The sequence below is a fragment of the Gorilla gorilla genome, chromosome 18, assembly GCF_029281585.2.
Source record: "Gorilla gorilla gorilla isolate KB3781 chromosome 18, NHGRI_mGorGor1-v2.1_pri, whole genome shotgun sequence".
NCBI classification, from domain to species: domain Eukaryota; kingdom Metazoa; phylum Chordata; class Mammalia; order Primates; family Hominidae; genus Gorilla; species Gorilla gorilla.
In genome coordinates, this window is record NC_073242.2 from 108074957 (window position 1) to 108101433 (window position 26477).

General features: G+C 43.3%; 1 long non-coding RNA gene across 1 annotated transcript in view; it reads right to left on the reverse strand.

Annotated features, from left to right (window-relative positions):
• LOC129527745 (uncharacterized) overlaps window positions 1-21489 on the reverse strand; it is a 144453-nt gene extending 122964 nt beyond the window's left edge. Inside the window, exon 1 of the long non-coding RNA XR_008672813.2 lies at window positions 21340-21489. This is a non-coding gene — a long non-coding RNA (uncharacterized lncRNA). The remainder of the gene's footprint in view (window positions 1-21339) is intronic.
• Between the last annotated feature and the right edge of the window lie 4988 nt (window positions 21490-26477).

A 26477-nucleotide genomic window follows, 5' to 3' on the forward strand; every position in this document is an offset into this window, starting at 1 on the left:
AAAGGGCTATCCCGTGGTAAACCGCAGTTAAGAAAATATCACACTTGAAACAAAGCCGGAAGCTCATAAACTGATAACTCCAGCTGCCAATATTTCCAACGACCTTGGGAGGTCTCAGGTACTGAAGAAATCCATGACTGAGGCTTTCTGCCACCATTTCTTTATGATACCTGACCAATAAGGAGAGGGTATTCTTACTTCCAAATTATGTTAATGAAAAAATGAGGATTAATACGCTAAGCTGCTCCTAGAATTAGATGTGGAAAGAGTAATGATTCCAGACAGTTGTTTTTAACTAATCTCTTGTGCTCTTGGCTTATCTGGTCCCAGAAAATGAAAGCCATGAATTTTACAATACGTGTGCCAGATCACATGTGTAATTCAGTGGAAAACCCCTACACAATAAAGAAGGAAGCTTTAAAATCAATAGTAGTTCCCTGGGTCCTAGGAAAACTTGAACGACATTTTGCAAGCTAAAGAATTCCTCCTTCTATAATCCACTTCACTCTGAAACATCAGAGTTTTTTGTTGTTTTTTTTTCTTTTTTTTTTTTTTGAGATGGAGTCTCACTCAGTCTCCCAGGCTGGAGTGCAGTGGCACAGTCTCGGCTCGCCGCAACCTCCACCTCCTGGGTTCAGGCGATTCTCCTGCCTCAGGCTCCCGAGTATCTGGGGTAACAGGCTCCCACCACCAGGCCTGGCTGATTTTTGTATTTTTAGTAGAGACAGGGCTTCACCATTTTGGCCAGGCTGGTCTTGAACTCACGACCTCAGGTAAACCGCCTGCCTCAGCTTCCCAAAGTGCTGAGATTACAGGCATGAGCCATCACACCCAGCCAGAGTGTATCTCACTGTTACTTGAAATTATCCAAAGTTGTAGATGATCAAAGGACTGGGGGTACAGGGTATGCTGAACCCGTTTGCTTTCAGAAGAGGTGTGTACATTAAGGAGAGTAAAACTTTATGTTTATGAGCCATCACTCCAAAGACCAGCACGTCGGGATTTATATCGAGTGTGTGCATGTGTGTGTGTGTGTGTGTGTCTCTGTTGGAGGTGAGGGAAATCAAGGACAGGAGCTTTGACTTACTTGGGTTCAATGTTAAACACAGTGGGAGAGACAATCACTATTCCACCATCTATTTCAATATTATCACAAAATTTACTCTAATGTGCTCTATGCAAGTCATTCTTTGCTTTTACTTTTTAAGATGGAGATATGTGTTTTGCCTTTATGTACAGAAAGATTAGAGCAGATGTGTGGTATGTATGTGTGCATGCACATATGTGTGTGTATGTAGAACTTAACATTCATTAAACACTAGTGCCCCCAAATCACACACTATAAACATCTCTTCATCAGAGGCTTATGTATTAGACGTAATCCTCATCTGTGAAGTGGAAATGATGATGTCAGCAATTAAAAATTAAGCAACTTTCCCAAGCAGTGGGAATACTAGGATGTGAACTCAACTTTTCCAGGATACCAGGATATGTGAGTCCACACCCTGCATCCAAAATTAATAATGATCCCTCTAATGTGTAGACAGTTTTAAGGGTTTATAATATGCTTTTCCATGTATTATCTCATACAGCATTCTCAGCAAAATTATGGACTTATTATCCTGTTTTAGAGAGGAAGAGATTGAGGCTCAGAAAAGTGACATTTTATTCAGGGAGGTAACTATGGGTAACCTAGAAGCAAACTTAGCAAAAGAGTAATCTGTAAGTATGGAAATCTAATCAAATCATGCTTCTCTTTAACACCTATGGTTCTTAGGATAACATTTCAACTTTTAGCCAGGTTCAGTGGCAAGTGTCTGCAATTCCAGCTACATGGGAGGAGGCAGGAGGATAGCTTGAGTCCAGGAGTTCAAGACTAGCCTGGGTAACATAGCAAGACACCATCTTAAAAGCAAACAAAACAAAACAACTCAACTTCTTAATGTAGCAGCTAAAGCCTGGGATAACCCAGACTCCCCACACACTCTTCCATCTTCTCAGCCTCAAGACTCCATTACAGCTCCTGGAGAACTCTTTAGTTTCTCTATATCATGATGATAGCTCTAAGCATTGGCCTTCCTACCTGCACTCTTTCTTTCTGGAACAAGCCTATTCCTACCACACCTCTTCCTATTTCCATTTGGATGATATCCATACTTCTTGGTTCTCTCAATGTATATGTCACTCCTTTCTCTGAAACACAACTGTGGGCTAGACGCCCCTCCTCTGTGCCCCTTTAGCCCTTGCTCTTTCCCAACCCAGCACTTTATGTGCTGTGTTATGATGAACTCAGCCTCTTTCAATACAAATTTTTATTTTTCAGGAAGACAGGAGCTATGATATCTCTCTAGCCATACAGGGTTGGTCCACAAGGAACATGTCACATTGATTTGACTACCTTGGAGTTTCTATTTCTTTCTCAGATAGGAAGATGGAAAGAAGGCCTGAGAAAGTTAAGCAGGACTTTTGCGGTGAGGTAAGGCTAGACTCTGATCATAAGTGGTGGGTTGAATTTGCAGAGGGAAGGGGAGAGGAAGACACCCCGAATTTGGGAAATAGCATCAGATCCTATTGAGCACGACACTTTAACAGAACAAAGAAGAACTTGGACAGGCTGAAGAGGAAGCTGTGCATTAGTAAGGAAGGACAGCAATAGCAAGACCTGGCATTTATTGAGCACTTACTGTGTGCCAGTCACTATTTCTACAACTGTGCATGTATTAACATCCCATAGCAACTCAATGGAAAGTAAACAACTCAAGATCCAACAGCTAGCTATATAGAGGCAGAGCTAGGATTCCAACTCAGTTCTTCCGTGTGTTAAAACCCATGATGTTTCTGGCCAGGTGTGGTGGTTCATGCCTGTAATCCCAGCAGTTTGGTGACTGAGGTGGGCAGATTACCTGAGGTCAGGAGTTTAAGACCAGCCTGGCCGAAGTGGGGAAACCCCATTTCTACTAAAAATAGAAAAAAAATTAGCCGGGCATGGCAGCACACGCCTGAAATCCCAGCTACTTGGGAGGCTGAGGCAGAAGAATTGCTTGAACCCAGGAGGTGGAGGCTGCAGTGAGCCGAGATCGCACCACTGTACTCCAGCCTGGGCAACAGATCGAGATTCTGTCTCCAAAAAACAAACAAACAAACAAAAGAAAAACCATGTTTCTTCCATGTAAATTCCCATATAATAAACACATTGGGTCTCTCAAGCAGGGAGAGGAGAGCAGGGTATTTAAAATCCCACTTCTAGTGAGAAATCAAAGACATGCCATCAACACAAGTACAATGCTATGGAAAAATTGTGAGCAGGAATCAGTAGGTATGATTGAAATTAATGCTTTTGGGATATTTCTCTGGTACCATCATGAAGGAAAGAAATAGACAGGAAGAGAATGGCAAGCTGGGGGTGGGGGAAATAATGAGCTTTTGAAGTGGTTCATAATGGAAAATAAAAGAAAAGCAATGGTTAAAGAGGAATTTGGAAGGAAAAAAAAAACATAGCAAAGCAGTCGAGTAATTCAGCTTGCTTTCCTGAAGAAACATCGTGGGAAGAGACGTGCTGGTAAATTTTTCATAACTGGCTCTAAATGGGAGACCTGCTCGGTAGGGTCATGGTGTAAATACTTTGTCTATGGCTGCTTGCCATGGTGTAAATATTCTCAGCATGACTGATTTCAAGTTAGTAACATGGCATCTTTGAGCTCAGAGCTGAGAAAAGAGTACAATGAATTCCTGAAAGCTAGTAGGAGCTGGTGCCAGGACACCAGTGGCCCTGAAACACAGAGGGCCCAAGTTGAAAGTTAAAACGTCCTGGGGACTGGAAATGCCCTGCTCAACCCTGATATGCAGCAATCTTTATCGGTCCACAGGAAGTGATGGACGGAGCTAAGATAGAGGATGACTAATCCATGTGGCAGCTTCCACTTAATCATGTGACTCCCATGACTGGGCACTGTGCTGGGCAGTGCAGACACAAGTATAGTCTCATTTAATCCTCAAACCACTCTGGGAGGTAGGTATTGGCTTTTCAAAGATGAGAAAACAGAGGCTTGGAAAGGTTAGTTTATGGGCTCAAGATCCCACAGCAAGTAGGTAAAATGGAGAAGAGATTAAACATAGGCGTACCTAACACCAAAACGCTGCACTCTACTTCTTCTCAATGACTCTTTCCATCAAACAAGAGACAAGGGCTGTGAGAGCCAAGCGGGAGGAGAAAATCAAAGATTGCCTCCCACAATATAAACCAAACCCACATGTACCGTATATGCTGCAAATTCCTAATTCATGCCAAACAGCAATGCTAGAGACCCTATCTCCACCTCCACACCAGATTTTTAATGTGATTTTCTTACAATCTTTTCCCTAGATTCCTGAAGAAAATGATAAAGCAATGTGAAAATGAACTATATCTATTTTGCAATAAATTAGCAGAATTCTGTATCTGCACATTGGACACATATCTAAGACAGAAATACAACTCCTGGCCCAAGTTCCCCACTTCTCAATCCTGCACGACTTATCCCTTAGTCACTTAATATTGCCTACACTGAATGTTCCTGGACCTAACAGCCTGAGGAGAGAATAAGGTTTCATGTTTAATATGGATAGCACCATCATTCTCAGCCAGCACACAAGCCACGATAAGATGACATTTAGAGTGATGATAAATTTGCAGAACCATCAAAAGACAGTGCCTTGTCCATGCCATTACTTCTTTTAGTAGTGAGGGAGAAAGCTATTTTCTGGTAAAGACCAACAGTTTCAGATTAACGTAGGCTAGGAGTTGAGATGTCTAATTTGGAAAGAGAAGAAAAGAACACCAAACTTACTATTGAAAAAATATTAATAGAAAGCCAAAATAAGGGGCAAACAGTTCAAAATCATGGGAACTGTTACAATTCAAACTGAGTCTTCCTTGGATAGTATGGAAGATACCAAGATACCCCGAAGCATCCCCAGCTCCTAGATTCATGCCTTGCTGTAGTTCCCTCCAACCATGAATAGGGCTGATCTGTGTGATCAATAGGACATTGCAGAAGTGACAGTATACACCTTCCAAGGTGAGGTCATACAAAGTGTCATAGCCTCTCTCCTGTCCTCTGTTAGGTCACTCCTTCTGGGGGGACGCAACTACCACTCCATGAAGAGACCCAAACCACCCAAGGGAAAGGTGCCCCTAGGGCAGGGAATCACAGTCTCTAGCCAACAGCCAGCACCAACTTACCAGACAAGAGTGAACCAATTTGGAAGCAGATCAACTAACCTCAGTCACACCCTTAGAGGACTGCAGCCCTGGCCGAGGTCTTGAATGCAATGTTATGAGATTCTAAGCTGCATCCAAAGTCCTGACTCCCCCCAAAATAAATGAAATAATAAATGTCTATCCTTTTTCATCTGCTAAGTTTCAGGGCAATTTGATACACCACAACCTAACTGACACAGATGGTGACTTACATTGGGTTCCCTTTAAACAGACCCGGAGAGTGGTATTCAAGCACATATCGTTTGAGGGAGTCTATTTCTGGAAGGATCTCTAAAAGGAGGAGTAAAGCAGGGAAGGGGAAGGGGCTGAACATGGATGCAGTCCCAGACAAGTTCTAGCCTTGCCCGGGTCCTTGGGAGCCTCTGGAGCATAAATTGCCCTGCTGAGTCATCCCCTGAGGAGATCAGGCATTGGTACTTCTGCATCCATCAGCATCAGAGGTGGGCTTTCCCCTTTGAGCATAATTTCCTGGGTGAGGCAGCTCTTACAAGTGGAAGGAAATTCTCCAGAGAAGGGGACAGAGAGAGCAATGAATGACAAACTATCACCAAGCTATGGGAAGGGTCCACTTATTTGATAAAGAGGCTTGTGCTGGGCTCTATGGCACTCCTGCCCATGGGAAACCTCCAGCGTCATCTCCATCCTATTGGGCTCACTGTTCTGCTTCCCAGCAGGCCGGCTCCATGGGATCTCATCTTCCAGGCAGCTTCCTCTGTCCTAGCAGGTTCTTCCTTCCTCTTGGAACTGGAGATGGATTAGGATTCCGGCGAGTTCAGGAGGGGTGAATATACATTTATATCCCAGGAAGAAAATAGAAGAATAGAAACAAAATGGCAAAGGCTTCATGCAATTTAACACTTGTAAGTCCAAGGCAACCCAGAAGCACTACAAGTTGAGAAACTTCCACCCTTGGGATGCTTTCCCAAGTGAACTTAGACACACATACACCATTTTTTATTTTTGCCTTTTTTTTTTTCTTTTGAGACAGAGCCTCACTTCATCCCTAAGGCTGGAGTGCAGTGGTGTGATCTCGGCTCACTGCAACCTCTGCCTCCCAGGTTCAAGCAATTCTCATGCTTCAGCCTCCCAAGTAGCTGGGATTATATGCACACACCAGCACAGCTGGCTAATTTTTTGTATTTTTAGTAGAGACGGAGTTTCACTGAGTTGGCCAGGCTGGTCTTGAACTCCTGACCTCATGTGATCCACCCATCTCAGCCTCCCAAAGTGCTAGGATTACAGGCATAACGTGAAAAATATTTTTCTCTTTTTCATTCACTGTTATATCCCTATTTTAGTCTTTAGTTTATCAAGTTTTACTGTTTATTTGTACTTAGCAGTCCTTTTTAACTAACTCCCTTACTGTACAAACCCTGAATATTGTAAGTGGCAGAGATAATATAGTTTGTTATAGGAGAAAAAAGAAAACAGACCAAGTCATAGTGTTGGTTAATCCATCCCACACAGAGAGTCCACGAGGCGTTGCAGAGAGTTCAGGCTCAAGGGGTTGATCACAGTGCTCAGGGAGTCACCTTCAGTGGAATATCGTGATGGGAGCCTCCACACTCTTGAACTCAGCCAACAGGCTGACACGGCACGGGATTCTCACTTAGCAGGTATGCGCTGGATGCAGCCCTAACTCATCTCACTGTCAAATGTCTATAAAACCACCAGACATTGCTGATAGAGTAGATCTTCGCATAACTCTAAGTCCAGCTAAGCTCAACACATCCATCTCTAATTTCTGCTTTGGTCACCTCTTCTCGTTCACTACTTTTGTCCTTGCCCAGACCCTGAAGTGGGGAAGGGGTACATGCTATAGCCCAGGAGGGAGACAAAGGAAAAGAGCAAAGACCAAAATATCCTGTCACACTTTTATTTATGGGTCACTGGCTCACGCATTTGTACATTACATCTGTACACATGTACTGTTGTCTCCAATTCAACTGGAAGCTTCTTTAAGTGTAGGGAGGTGGGTGCCTTGTTTCTTTTCTATCTTTGCCTCCAGAATATCTGTATCAGCTGTACCAAGGTTCACATTTGTATATACCAACATCTGTATTTTCTGATACCGTGTCTACTGTGGCAGGTTCCCAGTAACTACTGGTTACATCATTCATAATCTTCCCAATCTGATATTTTCCCCAATTGTATCATGACATGTAAGATTCTTAACATCCTCCATCCACAGCATCAGGCACAGAGCAGATATTGTTGAGCGAATCGACAACATATCAATAGCTTTCTTTTCGATGTGGCATTTTAGGAAGGCAGCCTGACCCCGCCCCACTGGACTCACCAGGCATGGTCCCAGCTCAGGGCTTGTACACTTGAGGTCCCCTCTACCAGATAAGCCATTCCCGTGAAGAGCCACACTCTGCTCACTTACTACAAGGCTTCATGTCACCCTGGCAATGAGATCATGTCTCGAATTGCAACGATGCTTCCCCCTTCCCTGTCTGCTCTGGTTTTATTCCTTAACACTTGAAAACATCAAAGCTATCAAGTAACTATTTATCTTAACTGTATATCTTGTGTATTGTCTTTCCTTACTAAGTTCCACAAACATGAGATTTTTCTCTTTTTTATTCACTGTTATATCTCTAGTACCTAAAATAGGTTGGCACAGAGTGTACACTCACTAAACATTTCTTGAATTAATAAAGGAGTGAATGGCTTAAATATGCATTCAAATCTAGGTTCAGCTATTTATTGGCAATCTGAGTCCCATTTCGGAGGACTTTTATACTATGTGATGTGGCACGTCATTTGATTTTTATGAGCCTCAATTAACTCAAATGTTAGTAGGCTGCCTATTTTCTTTACTTGTCACTTTTGAGAATCAACATCTCAGCTTTTCCCGAGAGAGGCAGAGCACCTCTGTTCAAAAGACAGCTTTTAACCAAAAAGCCTGGAGAGACAGCCTTGCTGAGTCTTTCTGTGGGAACCAAGTTGAATCTGAAATGCCCCTGGTTGCCTCAGCTGTCCCAATAACGTCTGCTTAAGCGCTAATGAATTATTTCCATCTTTATCATGCATTGGGGTCACCAGGGAGAATATTGTTCTTGGACAAGAACACACACATCCTCGGGAAACTCACACTTCGGGTAACCTCACCAGTAGGTCAGACTGTCTGTGTCTCTCTGGGGCAGACAGAACAAGAGCTTGAATTACAGTCTTTGGAAGTCCCTTTCTTTGTGAGCTTGAATTTAGACTTCCCTTAACCTCCAAAAGGGAGGGCAACTCAAGGTGTCAGTGAAAGAACTCAGGTACAAAAAATGTTACAGGATTCAACAACTACCAGGATTTAAATTAGAAATGTCTGCATGTATAAGTGTGTGTGTGTGTGTGTGTGTGTGTGTGTGTGTGTGTGTTGGGAGAGGAAGTAGCAAAAAACATTGGGGAAACACACTGAACAACTTCTTGAATAAGACTTGAATCTCGGCCGGGCCGGTGACTCATGCCTGTAATCCCAGCACTTTGGGAGGCCAAGGCAGGCGGATCACGTCAGGAGATCGAGACCATCCTGGCTAACATGGTGAAACCCCGTCTCTACTAAAAAATACAAAAAATAAGCCAGGCGTGGTGGCGGGCACCTGTCGTCCCAGCTACTCAAGAGGCTGAGGCAGGAGAATGGTGTGAACCTGCGAGGCCGGAAGTTGCACTCAAGCCTGGGCAACAGAGCGAGACTCCTTCTCAAAAAGAAAAGAAAAAGAGTCTTGAATCTCTGATTGAAAAGGTATTTTGCCCTTGCCTATAGAGGAAGAGAACAGAACTTACCATTATCTGCTATCTGCCATGACACGCTGCGACATCCAGTCACCATGAAAACAGTGTGATCAAATTGTAATTTTACAGGTTTTTAAGAATGCCATAAAATAAAAACAGTTTCTATTTGCTGAGGGTCCTTTTGTGTTAAAAGCTGGTCTTTTCATGTTATACCTTTTTCATCTTAATGTTGTGGCATAGGAAATACTTATATTCTTTTATTAAAGATGAAGTCCTCAGGGCTGAAAGAGCTCAAGTGACATCTACAGAAATGTCAAGAGACTCAAATTGGAGTCTGCCTAACTCCAAAGACTGCAGTAGTTTCTATTTGCTTGTATTAGCTGGGGGATGACAGGAAGGCTTAGCTGTTCTTTCCTACCTGGTCATTCACCTCTTTTCTCTTATATCCATTCTCCATCATTTTCTGCCTGCCTCTGTATTTCAGGAAGCTACATTTCCCATGTTCCATTGCTTTCTGGCTTTTGGATGGACTTGACAATGGGAGGCACTGGCAGAAGATTAAAACAGTAAAGTTAGAAGCCAAAGTATTCATTCTCTCTCTCTCTCTCTCTGCTTCCTGGAGAAGCTCCATCACAGCTCTGGCTGCTGCCCTGGCTTCCACACTCTGACGACTACACCTATTCCCATTATTTCTCCCGACGTAGGGATGGTAGAGCTGCTACTCAGCTCTGGGTTACCTCATCTCCTTTTTAGGTTCTCAGCTCTCCCATCATCCATGTGGCCATTTCCCAATATTGCAATGTCTCTGTTTGCAAGACCCAGATTGGTATATATTTTCCCAGCTATGCTCTGGCTGATACATATATCTTCTTTCAGAAGACAAACATTATTCAGAGCATTTAAAACCGATATTAAAACTACAGTTGGAATCAAAGCATAAAGAAGAGAGGGAGTAATCATCGGAATGATTTAAATTATGTGCATTTGGTATTATGCTAAGAACCAGTGTGCAATAACCACAGGCTTTGTCGTCAGAGCTAAAGCCTGTCACTGGTGTTTACTAGCTCTAGTGACTTAAGGAAAATGATTTCAGCCCCTCTGAGTCTCATTTTTATTAATAAAAAAACCCTGTTTTGCAGCATTGTTTCACAAATCAGAAATTGTGCATGTAAAATAGAAACACACAATTCCTGACACATAGAAGACAATCCATGAATGCTACTCATTGTTACTTCATTCCAATTAGCTTCAGGAATCTGAAAGATTTCAAAAGGGCTGAAAGTAAACATTTTTCAGTAATGGCAATAGAAATACATTGCTTTCATTTCAGGAAAAAATGATGAGTATGACATTTAAAATGAGGAGCTAAGAATGAAATATCATTACCTGAAATAACATTAAAACTGAAAGATTGGAATAGAAGGGGCAAAAAGAAGACAAACACTATAAAAATGTTTTTAAGAATTTTTTTTTTAATCACTCAGCCAGGAAGTATTTATTTAGCTTCTCCTAAATCCAGAGCTAGGTGAGAGACACCAAAATTAAGTGGCCTCACACTGGGAATGGAGATCTGGAATGACTATCAGGAAACCTGGGTACTGCTCCCAGCTCACTTCTCTCAGAGCCTCAGTTTCCCCATCTGCTAATTGCTAGGTCAGGGTCATGTGCTTCAGGATCACTCATACAACTTTTTCATTTAACTTTTACTTTAAGTTCAGAAGTGCATGGACAGGTTTGCTACCTAGGTAAACTTGTGTCTTGGGGGTTGTTGTACAGATTATTTCATCACCCATGTATGAAGCCTAGTACCCATTAGTTATTTTTCCCGATTCTCTCCCTCCTGTCACCCTCCACCCAGCCCCAGTGTGTGTTGTTTCCTATGTATCCATGTGTTCTTATCATTTAGTTCCCACTTGTACAACCTTTTTTTTGGTGGGGGGTAGGGGGACAATCTTGCTCACTGCAACCTCTGCCTCCCGGGTTCAAACCTCCGCCTCCCAGATTCTCCCACCACAGCCTCCCACGTAGCTGGGACTACAGGCGTGAGCCACCAAGCCCGGCTAGTTTTTGTGTTTTTAGTAGAGATGGGGTTTTGCCATGTTGGCCAGGCTGGTCTTGAACTCTTGAGCTCAAGTGCTCTATCCCCCTCAGCCTCCCCAAGTGCTGGGATTACAGGCATCAGCCACCACACCCGGCCCTCATACAACTTTTAAAGCACACACTTACCCAGGCCCTACTGTCAGAATCTGATTCAGTACATTCCCTGGAGGGGCCCCAGGGAAATTTATTCCCAAAGGCTGAAGACTCGGACATGCACTCCTGCGTAATCTCCTTGCCGATGACGCTGAAGTCCCCTCTGGCTTTAAGACTCTCAAGCCACAACTGTACATCCACTGGAGGGGAACAGAGAAAGAGTAAGCAGTGAAGACTGCAGGAGATGGAGGAAGCTCCAGGAGAAGAAATGCCTCCAACTTTGAAGGCTGATCAAGATTGAGATAGAACTAGGAGTGACGTCTTTCTAGGTAAGAGTAAACAAGGTGGAAAATGTCAATTTGTTAGTTAAAAATAATAATAACAATAAAATTAAAAAGGCTGGGCTTGGTGGCTCATGCCTGTAATCCCAACACTTTGGGAGGCCGAGGTGGGAGGACTGCTTGAGCCCGAGAGTTTGAGGCCAGCCTGGGCAACAGAGTGAAACCTCATCTCTACAAAAAATACAATAATTAGCCAGACATGGTGGTGTGCCCCTATAGTCCCAGCTACTCAGGAGGCTGAAGCAGGGGAACTGCTTGAGTCTGGGAGATGGAGGTTGCAGCGAGCCAGAATCTCTCCACTGCATTCCAGCCTGGGTGACAGAGCAAGACTCTTTCTCAAAAGCAAAATAAGAAAGAACAAGAGGTAGGCAGGGTCAGCAGGAGAACAAACTACTCACGGATTTACACCTAGTAGAGGGGCACACATTCATAACGAAAACTACTATCCTTTTTTGGTATTCCAAAGACTTTTCACTAATTCAAACTGCCCTTTCAAGTCATGCAAATAATTGAGATCCACAGCATCTTAAAAAGTCCTAATGTACAACAGAACAGGCTGAGAAGTTTGACTAAGTATGGATTTAAAATCCAGCTCCACGTCTCCATAACCTTGACTAAGCAAGTTTTACTTTCTCCAAGCTTTAGTTTCTTTGGTAAAAAGGGTACAATGATAGACTGTATAAAGAAAATGTGGCACATACACACCATGGAATACTGTGCAGCAATAAAAAAGAACGAGTTTATGTCTTTTGCAGGGACACCGATGAAGCTGGAAGCCATCATTCTCAGCAAACTAACACAGGAACAGAAAACCACACACCGCATGTTCTCATTCGTAAGTGTGAGCTGAACAATGAGAATACGTGGACACGGGGAAGGGAACATCACATACTGGGACCTGTGGGGGGCTGCGGGGCAAGGGGAGGGAGAGCATTAGGACAAATACTTAATGCATGCAGGGCTTAAAACCTAAATGACGGGTTGATAGGTGCAGCAAACCACCATGGCCCATGTATACCTATGCAACAAACACGCATGTTCTGCACAGGTATTCCAGAACTTAAAGTAAAATTTAAAAAAAAGAGAAGGAAAAACTTGTCAGAGACACTGGAACTGCTTCCTAAAGGGCATAGAAAATGTCTTATTTCAGCTTAAGGTTTATCCAAATTGAGTCAGTAAATGATTTGTCAACTCAGTGTGTTCCATGTGGAGGCAGGGAACTTGTTAAAAAAAAAAAAAAAGGTACAGTAATGGTACTGGTGTCATAGATTTGAGGGTTAACTAGAATAATGCATTATGTACTTCCAATAAAAAAGAGCTAATACTATGGCCATTATCATCACTATTGTTTCTACCATTTTCTATTAATTTCCCCTTGGATGGCTCACCCTGTCTTTAAACTCACTATGCCAGTGCCTCACACCACCATGGTAAACTGCCAGAATCAAGCAGGAATAAAATGCAGTCTGGGGTCTTGAAGAGAAACTAGGATAAATGGAGATAGAAATGGAGGGGATCAGGAAGGGTGATGTGGAAATTAGCAAGTTTTAGAGCAGGGCCTCTCAACCGCCGCACTATCTGTATTATGGGCTGGACAGTTCTTTGCTGGGGAGCCTACTAGTGTATCGTGGGAAGTTTACCATCCTCCCTGCCTCCACCCACTCAATGCCAGTTACACTCCCCAGTTTTAAGAACCAAAAATGAATCCAGGCATTGCCAAATTTCCCCTGGGGGGTCAAAACCATTCCAGTGAAGGACTTTTAATTTAAAGTAATGAAAATGGAGAGTCCTCAGGAGGAAGAGGTAGAAAGTGAAGACTAGAGGATTTAAAAGGCAAGTCCATTTTAATATGTGGAAAAAAACAAAGAGGGAGGTGTTTTTGTTTTTGGGTTTTTTGTTTGTTTGTTTGTTTTTTGGCAGGGGCTGAGGGGGTTGCTTGTCTGTTTGCCCATTTCAAAACCTTAGACCAGCCTAACAAAGAATTCCTGGATTTCCAAGGTGCTCAGGAGATGCAAGATGAAGAAATGAGCTAGTGAGGCTCCTTGACAATAACACAGTTTTCCCCAGATGGAAAGAGTGTCTAAGTCCAGATGACTAATGAAGAGTAAAGATCTTGGCTAATCACCAGAGGACTTTTTTCTCCCTTCAGTGGCCCTGGTTGCTGTGGAGATTTCAGAGTTTTCCACACAGCCCACGCCTGACCTCTCATCTCCCCACGGTGCTCAGACGGCCCAGGGAAATCCTGGAGGGGACCTGCCAAGGGCTGTGGCCGAGGAAGCAGATCTCCCTCCTTATCGGCAGAGCAGGTCAACTTCCCCCCATTCTTTCCAAGAGGAAAACGTACCAGGCAGCCAGCCTCATCAGAGCTGCCTGACAAAGGCCAACTGGTGAAGAGGTGAAGCAGAAATGGCCCAGCGGCCTGAGCATCAGCCACCCCTGACTCAGCTGCAGGGTTTTGCAGGCCAGGGCCAGAGAGGGGCAGGGAACAGCTGCTGGTTGTCCTCTAAGGCAACCTGCCTTTCCCCTACCACACAAGCCGTCATTACCCCCTTCCTTCCTCTCCCCATCACTCTGAAGTGCCCTCTGTTTTCCCAGTGTCACTTTGCTCTGGCAAAGTCAGGCGGGCCACACGAAAGGGGTTTCCTTAAGTTGAATATTAATTCAAATACTCCAAGTGAGCACTTAAAGGAGCTGGTACAGTGAAGTACTGTACATAACTCCTAGAACGTTCTTTGTCACCCTAACTTTATCATTGATCCTTTTGCTCTTATGCTGAGGCTTTCATCCACGTCATTTCCTGTGTGAAAGATGTTTTCTATTTACATTTTAAGCCACCCTTGAAGACAGGTAACAGAATGTACACATAGCACAGTATACATTCACTTATTTTTTAAATCCCCAACAACACATAACTTCATGTCAGGTACTGTGTAGGTGCTTGGTGAGGGCTTGTATGAATCGATAAATTGATCAAAAGTATCCGGCAATCAACAACTCCACTTCTTAGTTTTGTCTTGAATCTGAACATTCACTCACTCGCTAGCCCAGTGTCATTTGATCACTCAGTCTCTCATTTAACCACTGTGCAGTTATTTTCAGGGCACCTCCCACATGTCAGGCACCACACCAGGTGCTGGAGCCATAATGGTGGAAGAAAGACATTGTCCCCAAACTTATGATTATATGCCTAGCAGAGGGGTACACGTTCATAAAGAAAAAAAAAATTTTTTTTTTGTATTCCCAAGACTTTTCACTAATTCAAAGTGCCCTTTCAAGTCATGCAAATAATTGAGATTCACACTGTCTTAAAAAGCCCTAGAGCTCAACCATCTGCACCTTAAATAGAAAAATAAGTTTATGTTACATCACACTCAATTTAACTTACTTTCCTTCTTGGTCCATGCAAGATCTTTAGCTTCCCCCCACCGCTTCCTTTTATCTCTAATTTCTGCTCCCATTTTCTACCCCATAAACCCTACTATACAATTTTCAGTATGTATCCTTAAATATGCTTGTAATATTATAAATGATGTGCTTTATGTATATGTATGCGCATGTGTGTTAAATTTACTTTGAAGGTTTTGTGTTCAAAATCATATCCTGTTTCTTTTCTTTTTTCTATTTTATTTATTTATTTATTTATTTATTTATTTATTTGAGATGGTGTCTCGCTCTATTGCCCAGGCTGGAGTGCAGTGGCATGATCTCGGCTCATGGCAACCTCTGCCTCCTGGGCTCAAGCAATTTTCCTTGCCTCAGCCTCCCGAATAGCTGGGACTACAGGCGCCCACCACCAGGCCCAACTAATTTTTGTATTTCTTAGTAGAGATGGAATTTCACCATGTTAGCCAGGCTGGTCTTCAACTCCTGACCTCAGGGGATCACCTGTCTCAGTCTCCCAAAGTGCTGGGATTACAGGCCTGAGCCACCATGCCCAGCCTCTTAATTAGAATTTTTATACAATCTGTAGAGCCTGCTGTATCTTACGTGTTTAATGAATTAATACAGAATGCTGCATAGTATTTGCATCCATTTCTGATTGCTGCTGTAACAAATTGCCACAAACTTAGTAGCTTGCACAATACAAATGAATCATCTTCCAACTCTCCAGGTCAGAAGTCTGAAATGCATCTCACTAAATCAAAAGTTTCACTAAATGCATCTCACTAAGGGCCAAAGTAAAGACATTGGCAGAGCTTCATTTCTTCCTAGGAGAAAATCTTCTGTTTTGCAAACTCTATGGCTCTAGGGAAAAATCTATTTCTTTGCCCTTTCTTGCTTCTAGAGGCCTCCCACATTTCTTGGCTTGTGGCCCCTTCCTCCATCTTCAAAGCTAGGAATGGCAGGCCAAGTCTTTCTCATGCCACATCACTCTGACAGTAATTTTTCTGTCTCCTTCTTCCACATTTAAGGATCCTGGTTACATGGGCCTACAAGAATAATCCAGAATAATCTATTTTAAAATCAGCTTATTAGCAGCCTTACTTCCATCTAATCATCACCCTTTTTCCATGTAAGGTAACACATCCATAGGCTCCAGGACTTAGAATGTGGACATTGTGTGTGTGTGTATAATGGTGGGAAGAGACAAAGAATTATTCTGCCTATCACAGTATTCCATACTGTGTGTCCATTGTGTGTCTAATGAGTTTAACAGAGAATAATGCATTGCACTGGTGCCCATTACCTATTGCTGCTATAACAAACTGCCACAAATTTAGTGGCTTACACCATCCAAGTATATTATCTTCCAGTTCCAGAGGTCAGAACAAAAAAAACATATACGTAGGGTTTTTTGAGGTAGAGTCTTGTTATGTTGCTCAGGTTGGTCTCGAACTCTTGGGCCCAACTGATCCTCCTGACTCAGCCTAGTTTTCTGTCTCCAGGGAAATAAGAGACACCAATTCCTTGCTAAAACAAACAGGGTCTTGTTGTTCATTCTAGCAGATCTATGAGAGAATTTCTCTGGGATATATATATATACACACATATACATATACATATACACCTGGGGATGGGATTATTGAGTTTTAAATGGGATTTATAGTTATGATACTGCATGATTTCACAAAAAGAAATGTTCACTTTGACTCTCTAGCAGGCAGGCAGTATTTCTACGGAAAATACAAGAAGAAGACATTAGGCCAGGCACAGTGGCTCATGCCTGTAATCCCAACACTTTGGGAAGCTGAGGCTGGCAGGTCACTTGAGGTCAGGAGTTCAAGACCAGCCTGGCCAACATGGTAAAACTTCATCTCTACTAAAAATATAAAAATTAGCCAGGTGTGGTGGCATGCACCTGTAATACCAGCTCCTCTGGAGGCCAAAGTAGGAGAATCGCTTGAACCTGGGAGGTGGAGGTTGCAGTGAGCTGAGATTGTGCCACTGCACTCCAGCCTGAGTGACAGAGTAAAGACTCCATCTCAAACAAAAAAAAAAAAAAAGAAAAGAAAAGAAAGAAAAAGAATTCCACGACATTGCAGCTGTACACAAATTTTTCGTCTTTTTCCACTTTCCAGGCATATGATGGGATCACCCCACTCTGACCTTTTTGAAGATAGGCATGCAACTTGTTTTGGCCAATGAAATGTGATGGGAAGTGATAATGAGCCCTCCAGAGAGAAGCTGTAAGAGCCAGTGCACAGCTTTACTACCTGCCATGGAGATCATAGACACCTATGCTGATATGAAACCTTCATCAAACGCTGGGTCTCTAAATGACTGCAATGGACAGAGACCCCTGCCCCATCACCAATAATCTTGCCAACCAACTGGACGTTTAGAATCAGGAAAAAGAAAATCAAGTTTTTATTATGTAAAGCCACTGAATTGTGTGGCACTTGTTATTGTACCATTACATAGTCTATCCTGACCAACATGTCCTTAAAAACAGGAATAATCCAAATTTAAACATTTAGATGTCGAGAAATGTTATAAAGCACTTTCTTACCTATTATTTCTATGTTTATCACTTTATTCTTCCTTTATCCCTCAGGGTCATGGGCCGGTTTTCCTTTCCTTCCTATTCACCCTGTTGATGAAGATATATTCAAACTATCTCTTCATTATCTTGCTCACTGATTGGTGATACCTAGTGGTACCTCCAACTGACAGCGTGTTCCTTGAGTGCATGGGCCACATTTTCTCATCAAGTCCAGGCAAAATAGTTGCTATCTGTCACGTTTGTAGTGGTCAAATAGTGCTGACTTAGGAGATTATTCTCCTAATTGTAGATATACTAAGGGAGGCTCAGAGAGGACAGAAAACTGGCTAAGGTCACACAGCCAGGAAGAAGAGGTCAGGATAAGAACACCCAGGCCCCCCATGTAACATAATTCATTCTTGGCCAAATCCAGTCAGAAGCGTTCCACGGTACTATCCAGGACCTAACCCATCACTGCCTTGCCCACCCCACACAGATACAGACACTGAAGTTTACACACAAGAGGGGCTGCATGGATTCCTTAGGGACTGGATGGATTCCCTTCCTTGTTTTCGAAGAATGTGCAAATAATGGCTCTGAAATCTATTTCTGATGAAGTTCACATTTGGGCTAATTGCTTCTCAGCATCTTGGTTACACATTTACTAATCCTTCCTCTTTGCTCATTTGCAAAGGATGCCTCACAAACATGCCTCATCAGATGGGACATCATACAGCATGATGTAAGTCCAGTGTCTCCAGAGATGTAAACAACTCAAACTGGCAAGTGTTCTGGGAAGGAAATATAGACTGAAGGTATGGGGACATACATGGAACATCCAGTCCAGAAAAGAGGGCCCATGTTTGGTTTAAAATATAAATATAGAGCTTGAATGGGAGAAAAACCAAAATGTTCCATTTCCTCATATATTGTCATAAATGTGGTTAACGGTGATCACAAATGTACTCAGAGGCTTGGCTGTGAGCAGATGGTGCAGCTTCCTTATCAGTTCATCAGCTGGGCTAACATGACCCTGTAGAAATATATTTTTCTCCACTGCATCTGTGCAAATAAACACTGGCAATTTCTAATACCGAGCTGCTTGCCTGTAAAGTGATCTAAGTGATGTAAACTTAACAATTCACAAATGATGGCTTGCCTCCAGTTGGACCTAAAACATCAATTTGCTAATTCCTCTGATTTTCCCTTTTCTTCTTGCTCTTGACCCTGACAGATTATCACCTTGAATGTAGGTGAAAAGTTCCAACCTGGAGGTCCCATTGTTTCTAGGACTCAAACTTCCAGTTCTTTGAAAGGAAATGATAGTTGTGACCCCAGAGAGCAGGAGGTGATTGTTAACACTGCTATCCTCATGGTACTCTGAACCTGGAGCTCTGGCAACAGGGAGGCTGAAGGATTTGACCCCTGTGGAGTTACGAATGGCCCTGAGGGTGCTAATTGTGCATGATGTAAGGAAGCTTGAGCCTTGGCATCAATCTCTGGATGAGATGATCCAGCCGGCTGCTCAAGAGCTTAGGATTTGGACCTGGGTTTGAATCCTGCTCTGCCATGTAGTAGTTCCAGGCCCTTGCACTTAAAAAGTGTATTTAGGCAGGGCACGGTGGCTCACACCTGTAATCCCAGCACTTTGAGAGGCCGAGGTGGGCAGATCACGAGGTCAGGAAATTGAGACCATCCTGGCTAACACAGTGAAACCCCATCTCTACTAAAACCACAAAAAATTAGCTGGGCTTGGTGGCGGGTGCCTGTAGTCCCAGCTACTCGGGAGGCTGAGGCAGGAAAATGGCGTGAACCCGGGAGGCGGAGCTTGCAGTGAGCCGAGATCATGCCACTGCACTCCAGCCTGGGCAACAGAGCGAGACTCCATCTCAAAAAAAAAAAAAAAAAAGAAGTGTATTTAAACTTTCCCAGCATGTTCAACTGGAAAAGGAGTATAATACTCGACTCAGATAGTGTCATTGTGAGACTTGAGTAAAATTATTTATATAAATGCTTTACACAGTTCCTGTGTGAACTATTACATTAACAAAGAGAAGGATAGTAATCATAGACATTCCACTGCGGAATAAAGAGATATTTCTGCAGGAACAATACCCAGCCTGAAATAAGACTTCATGAACTAAGAAGGTCACCCAGGACACACAAATCTCTGGAGCCCAGAGGAGCAGGCTCTCCTAGAGGAGAAAAAAAGAGTTATCTAGATGGGCCAGAAGCATCCTCTTGGGATATGCTAACAGTGGTGAGGCTATGAGCATCATGGGCCATGGATCTGTCCAAGGAGATGGCTGGGGAGGAAAGGTCACCCCACTGGAGCATATGGGAGTCAAGATCACCCTCGCTTGAAGAGCCAGTTAGCTGCTGCCTGTGACAAAGAACCAACCCTCAAGGCAGACCCTCAAGGAGTGGTCAGTGCAGTGGCTTTGGCCATTGGAGGGCAACACCATGTGAGATCAGCAAAGGAAGGTTATTACTCTCTTGCTTAAAACCCTTCAATGGCTTCTCACTGCCATGGGAGGAAAACAAAACTCCTGTTCCATCGTAACAGGGCTACTCCTGTCTCGCTCTCCAGCATCGACTCCCCGCAAATTCTAAGCTCTGCTCTGCCACCCAACACAGCAAACTCTTTCTAAGTTCTCAGCCCTTGCAACATCACTCTCCCTTAGGTTCACCTACCTTCTCTGTGCCCAGTTCACTCCCATGAAGCTACACATTTCAGTTGCAGCATCATTTCTTCTTAGAAGCCTTTCAAAGGTATTCATAAGCACCCTCCCTATTGTGGCTGCAGCCCTCCAGGGTCCTACAGGTCTAGGAGTGAATGGCTTTCCACCATGAATGGTCCCTGAGTGTTTCAAGCCCTCTGTTAATTCCCCTAGCCTTTATTTAGTACTGCCTCCTTTAAAGACCCTTCAAAATCTCAAGTTTTACTAGAATCTTGGCTATCTCTTTCCCAAATCAGGAAAAAAATGTCAGAGACCTCAAGTTTACATACCACACTTGACTCTCTAATCATTCCATGAAGTTTACGGCTGCCTCCTCAGCTACCACAGCATCAGCTTATAAATTGGGGCAATCAGCATGTTTTCAGGCAGCCGAGTGAGAGCTGCTGAGTGGCCAGTCCAAGACGGGCTCAGAAAAAAGGACCAGGATGTTCCAGCACATGATTCTTCCCCAACTGTCTGCACATGTGCAGAGCTATCATCACACAGTGGGAGGTTCCTTGTAGCTTTAAACAATTTAAGACAAGTATAAGCCCTGAGCTGAGGGAGATGCTGAAATGAGAGCAAACGGGTGAAATCATCCTTCCTCAAGTGATGGTCCCAAGGGCATCAACGCCTCTGTGGTATCCCAGGGAATGTGAGTGCTTCCTACAGGGAATGCAGAGCTGATTGGGAAATTGGAAGAGCTGCCTCTGCATGGCATGTAAATACACTAAGGTCTGCTCTTCCCAGGTGTTTTGGGATCCCAACATCACCAGCAGCTGCCTTGGGAAGTTTCCACTCTGGAAGTTTATTTAAAATTATTTAAAGCCCATCCCGCCTCCATGATCTTCCTATTATTTTCTGAACCGTGGAAATGTATGCTTTTCAACACTATGATTGTGGTCAGGCTCCCCAGAAATGTGCTGCCAAACCTCACCCTGGCCAACACTGAAACACCCAAAGGGGTTTCTGAAAGGTAAAGATTGAAGCTTCTAATCCTAGAGGCCACTAGTGACTTGGAAAGTTGACATTCAGCTAGTGTCTCAGATCAAACTCCCCAGCTCATGCACCACCCCACAATGAGGTCTGGATTTGGCTCAAAGTGGGCCAAAGGGTCTCGTTTGCTTCGTATCTATGAACTTTAGTGGGAGTTTGTCATTATTGGCAGCTCACCATCCATTCTCCTTCCTTTTGGGCTTGATGGCTCTTGCATAGGGCAGGCATTGTCTGATGGCAAATCCAGATAACTCCAATCGTAGTTGGGCAGCTGAAGCCAGACAGGGAGAAAGCAGGCTAACTTCAGCAAATTAAGCAGTCCCTCCCGGGATTTTGAATCTTTAGCAAATCACTGCAGGTCAGAAAAGAAATGGGTTAGAATTCATTATATCAGGTATGATTGAGTGACTTGCTAAGTTACTCTAATAGCTGAAGTCTAGCTGCAAAATACTACAAATCACAGGCGTTAGTAAGGACTTAAAACCATCAACATAAAAGTTTCAGTGCCAAGGACCTACTACGTGTGGGGGCAGTGTTGATACCCCACCCAGATCCTCCGGAGTATCTTTGTGCTGCATGTGTACAGCCCTGGCTTCTGTGTGCTTTTACTTAAAACAGCCAGCAACAGGAGCTCTTAACAGATTCTGATCTCGGGCAAATGAAGCCAGCCTTGCTCACAAGCATGAGAAGCCACAAGTTCCTTGGAATGTATGTCCCTATGTCCTTCCCCTCCTCCTGGCTCTTAACAAATGACTGCAAGGTGCAGCAGGAGGAAATCCTCATCTCCCCCGCCCCACATTCTAAGGTGTAGCTTGCCCTCCTAAGTCTTCCTTATGGGATCAGGCTGAAGATCCCCCTGGAGGACTTTGCCCAAACTTGCTATCTCCCTTGGCATCTTCCCCCGTCCTGCCCTGCCTCCCCACTTCTTGCTCTTCCCTGGGAGTCTCTTCTTGCACCTGTATCCTCATTCCAGGGTCTGTTCCTGGGGTCATCTCGGTTTCATTAACTCCAATATTTCATTCACTGCTACAGCAGCATTTTCAAATGTGAAAGCGAGAAAGTGTAGATGGGATGTGTATGTGTGTGTGTGTGTGTGTGTGTGCCAATATCTATATTGAATATATAGATATAGGCACATATATATATACATGTGCCAATATCTCATCCTGCCACCCAGGCTGGACAGGCTGGAGTACAGTGCTGTGAGCCTGACAATATGACCTTGCTATATGCCAATATCTATATTGAATATAGATATATTCTATCTATATATGCCAATATAGACTCATTCCTAAAGAGTCAAGGAATAGCTCAAAAATTAGAGTCTTCCTTCACAAGCATTCCTTAGGGATATGACATCAATGCAAATATCTAAAGGATTTTGTGGCTATTTCTTCTTTTGGACCACTTCCTGGGAATAATGTATTCCACAATATAGATATTGGCATATATATATATGCACATATGCACCAATATCTCATCCTGTCACCCAGGCAGGACAGGCTTGAGTGCAGTGCTGTGACCTTGGCTCACTGCAGCCTCAATCTCCTGGGCTCAAACAATCCTTCTACTTCAGCCTCCTGAGTAGGTGGAACTACCATGCCTGGCTAATTTGTTGTTGTTGTTGTTGTTGTTAAGACATGGGGTCTTACTTTGTTGCCCAGGCTGGTCTTAAACTCCTGGGCTCAAGCAATCCTTCCATCATGGCCTCCCAGAGTGTTGGGATTACAGCCATCATGCCCAGCCAGGATAGCTAATTTTATGTGTCAATTTGATTGGGCTAGGGGATGCCTACATAGCTAGTAAAACATTATTTCTGATGGTCTATGAGGGCGTTTCTAGAAAATTAGCCTTTAAATCTGTAGACTGAATAAAAAAGAGCGGCTTTCACTTGGTGCAGTGGTTCAGGTCTGTAATCTCAGCTGCTGGAGAGGCTAAGGTGAGAGGATCACTTAAGTCCAGGAGTTTTGGCAATATAGCAAGACCCATCTCTAAAAAAATAAATTTAATAACTTAGCCAAATGTGGTGGTGTATGCCTGTAGTTCTAGCTACTCAGGAGGCTGAGGTGGGAGGATCACTTGAGCCCAGGAAATCAAGGCTGCAGTGAGCTATGATTGCACTGCTGCACTCCAGCTGAGTGACAGAGCAAGACCCTATCAGGAAAAAAAAAAAAAAAAAGAAAAGAAAAAAAAAAAGCTGCCTTTACCAATGGAGGCAGCCATTATCCAATCCTTTAAGGGCCTGAATGGAACAAAAATGCAGAGGAAAGGTGAATTTGCTCTCTGTGCTTGAGGCTGACCACCCATATATTCCTGCCGTCAGATATTGGCACTCCTGGTTCTTGAGCCTTCGGACTTGGACCGGGATGTATTCCATTAGCTCTTTGCTCTCAAGCCTTCTGAGCTTGGACTGGAACTACATCACTAGCTTTCTTTGGTCTCCAGCTTGTAGATGGCACATCCTGGGACTCTTCAGCCTCCAAAATTGCATAAGCTCTCCCCTCATCATAAATCTCTCCTATATAGCTAGAGATATCCTATTGGTTCTATTTCTTGGAGAACCCTGACTAATGCGGTAGATATATTTGCATAAGAAACAATTCAAAGAATTACCATTGGAACATAAAGGCCCCAAACAGGCTGTAAAGCATCTTAAACACATTCAAGATCCAGCTGTTAGTGAGCTCGCAGTCCAGTGGGAATGATTTCTAAATCGAATATGTGGTCTATTATATACCACATATCTATTTACTACAGTATATATATACATGCATATATATATATACACACATGCATGTGTATATATATTCACACATATATATGTATCACACACATATATGAATACATAGTATATAGACTAATAGATAAAATTAACCAGGAAAAATCAAATGCCTAAATGCTAAAGTTGCAGCCAATCTATTGCCGAAGCACCAGAGAGATATCCAATGATTCCTCTCTCTCAAAGGAAAGTTTACAGGAAAACAGGCTGGCCCCACTGGCATCATTATTAAAGAGTCAAGGAATAGCTCAAAAAATCAGTCTTCCTTCATAAGCATTCCTTAGGGATATGACATCAATGCAAATATCTAAAGGATTTTGTGGCTATTTCTTCTTTTGGACCACTTCTTGGGAATAATGTGTTCCACAAGTTTCCTGCAGTGAAACAGTGACCAGTGGAAAGACTGTAGGGGCAGATAACTATGGCTTTGTAATTTGCCTCTGCCATTGACTAGCTCTGTGGTATTAGAATTCCAATATTAAAATGTCTATCCAACTTCCTTTCTGTAACATGGGACACTCATCACGCCGCTGACAGTTCCTAGTGAGGACCACACATGCAAAGTGCCTATTCAATACCTAGCACACAGTAGGACTCAATGAAATTTATTTTCTGTTCTACATCTTACTCTCTTAAAGATATAGACCCAGGATTTACAGTGACTGACAGAGACAGGAGGCTGAGAAATAGTCTAATTCAAGAGACTGTTGAAACTCATTATTTGGTAAGCTCCTCGAAGGCAGAAGCTAAATCTTTTAAGTATTCAGTACAGTGCCAAGCGTGCTGGAGTTGCCCAATAAGCATTAAAATAACAATAGTTGCCTAAAGACTAGATTTTGGTCTCAGTTTCCTTGGAGAGGTTGCCACCTTGTGGACAGTGGTTGAAACAGCACACCTCTGGCGCCCGTGTTATTCCTAGAGTCTATTAAATGATAATAATTTTATTTGCTACCATGTATAGTCCCTGGGAGTCTGCACAAGCAATAATATATTTCCAAGAAGAACAAAGAGCAACTTAGAAGGAAACAATGCAACTTATTTGGTTACTAAAAAAGTCAGTCCTTTTCTTCTTTTTTCCTAAGAGACAGGGTCTCACCCTGTTTCACAGGCTGGAGTGCAGTGGCGCCATCATAGCTCACTGTCACCTACTCAGGCAATCCTCCTGCCTAGGCCTCCCAAAGAACTTGGATTACATGTGTGACCCACCATGCCTGGCACTAGTGAGTACATTTTCTTTGTCCTAATCCTTAGATTAGAGGCTTCATCTGGTCCATTTTCTGGCCCTAAGAAATAAGGGTAAACATTAGCATTATCTCAAAGCACATTAACCATCTACAAGAATTGTACTATAAGCTCAGCCAAGCGACAAAACCATATTGAGTTGTTCTCAGTCCACTGGTAGCTGGCGTGGTCAGTAGAAAACCCTATAGAAATGTCTAGTCTCTGCCACTCTGAAACATCAAGCACCCTCCAAGCTTCTGAGATCTAAGACATAAAGTCACCTTTTGGGGAAACACACATGCAACATACAACTGATTTTCCAAATGTTGGATATATTGACAAAACAGAGCAGAAAGGAAATTCTACACGAGGGTGGTAGGAGGGGGTAAACTCCTAGGATCGCATTCAATGATTGATGATAAAATGGAAAGAACACCGCTTTAAAGATCAGATGACTATATGTATGAATCTCTACTGTGTAATCTCGGACACATTTCCAGACTTCCTAAGTCTGAATTTCCTCACCTGTAAAATGGGTTGATAGAGTTTCCTGCATATAACCACCAAACAGCCACTTCTAGTTATGGTTCCCGGGCGTAACCCCCGGACCTGCCCATCATGAAGTGGAGAGTCTGAAGCAGTCCCAGCATTCGAGAAACCGCCACTGTGCAATGTGCAAGAGCTTGGGCCTCTGTGATTCACGTCATGGTGTCCTGTATTACTCAGCTCATCCTCCCATCTCACCAATCAGCTGTTTTCACAGTGAGTCCATGGAAGTCAGGGGTCAAAGCAGCACTTATTAACGAATGCCCACAATTTCCTGAACAGAGTTTTCAAGTAAAGCCAATAACGTAAGGAAAGCGCTACCCACTTCCATCAATTCATTTCTGCCCCTGCTTCCTGAAAGATCCCAATGAGTGATTGTGATCAGCTCCCCAAACCCTTTCAGCTAATTGGCCCAGGAAAAAAAAAAAGGTTCGGGAGTGGAATTCATGTGACGTGGTCCAGTCTTGGCTTTCGCCCTTACTAGCAGTTATTTCCTGCATCAAAAGGGGAAGCTGAAAGGATATTTATGTTGGTGACAAAAGGCCTCAGACTGGTGCTAGGTAAAAGTAAATTGGGGTGGAAGTGAGGATCATCAAGAGAGTTACTGTAAGGGACCTGCACTCTCATCCCAGAGCAGAACACATGCCAAGATCCCTTCACTTGTGGATCAGTCTAAGTGTCTTTGTTTCTAGAGAAGGTAAAAGATTCTAGCTGACTCATTTCCCACCTACTATGCTGTGCTGACTCATTTCCCACCTGGCATCGGTTT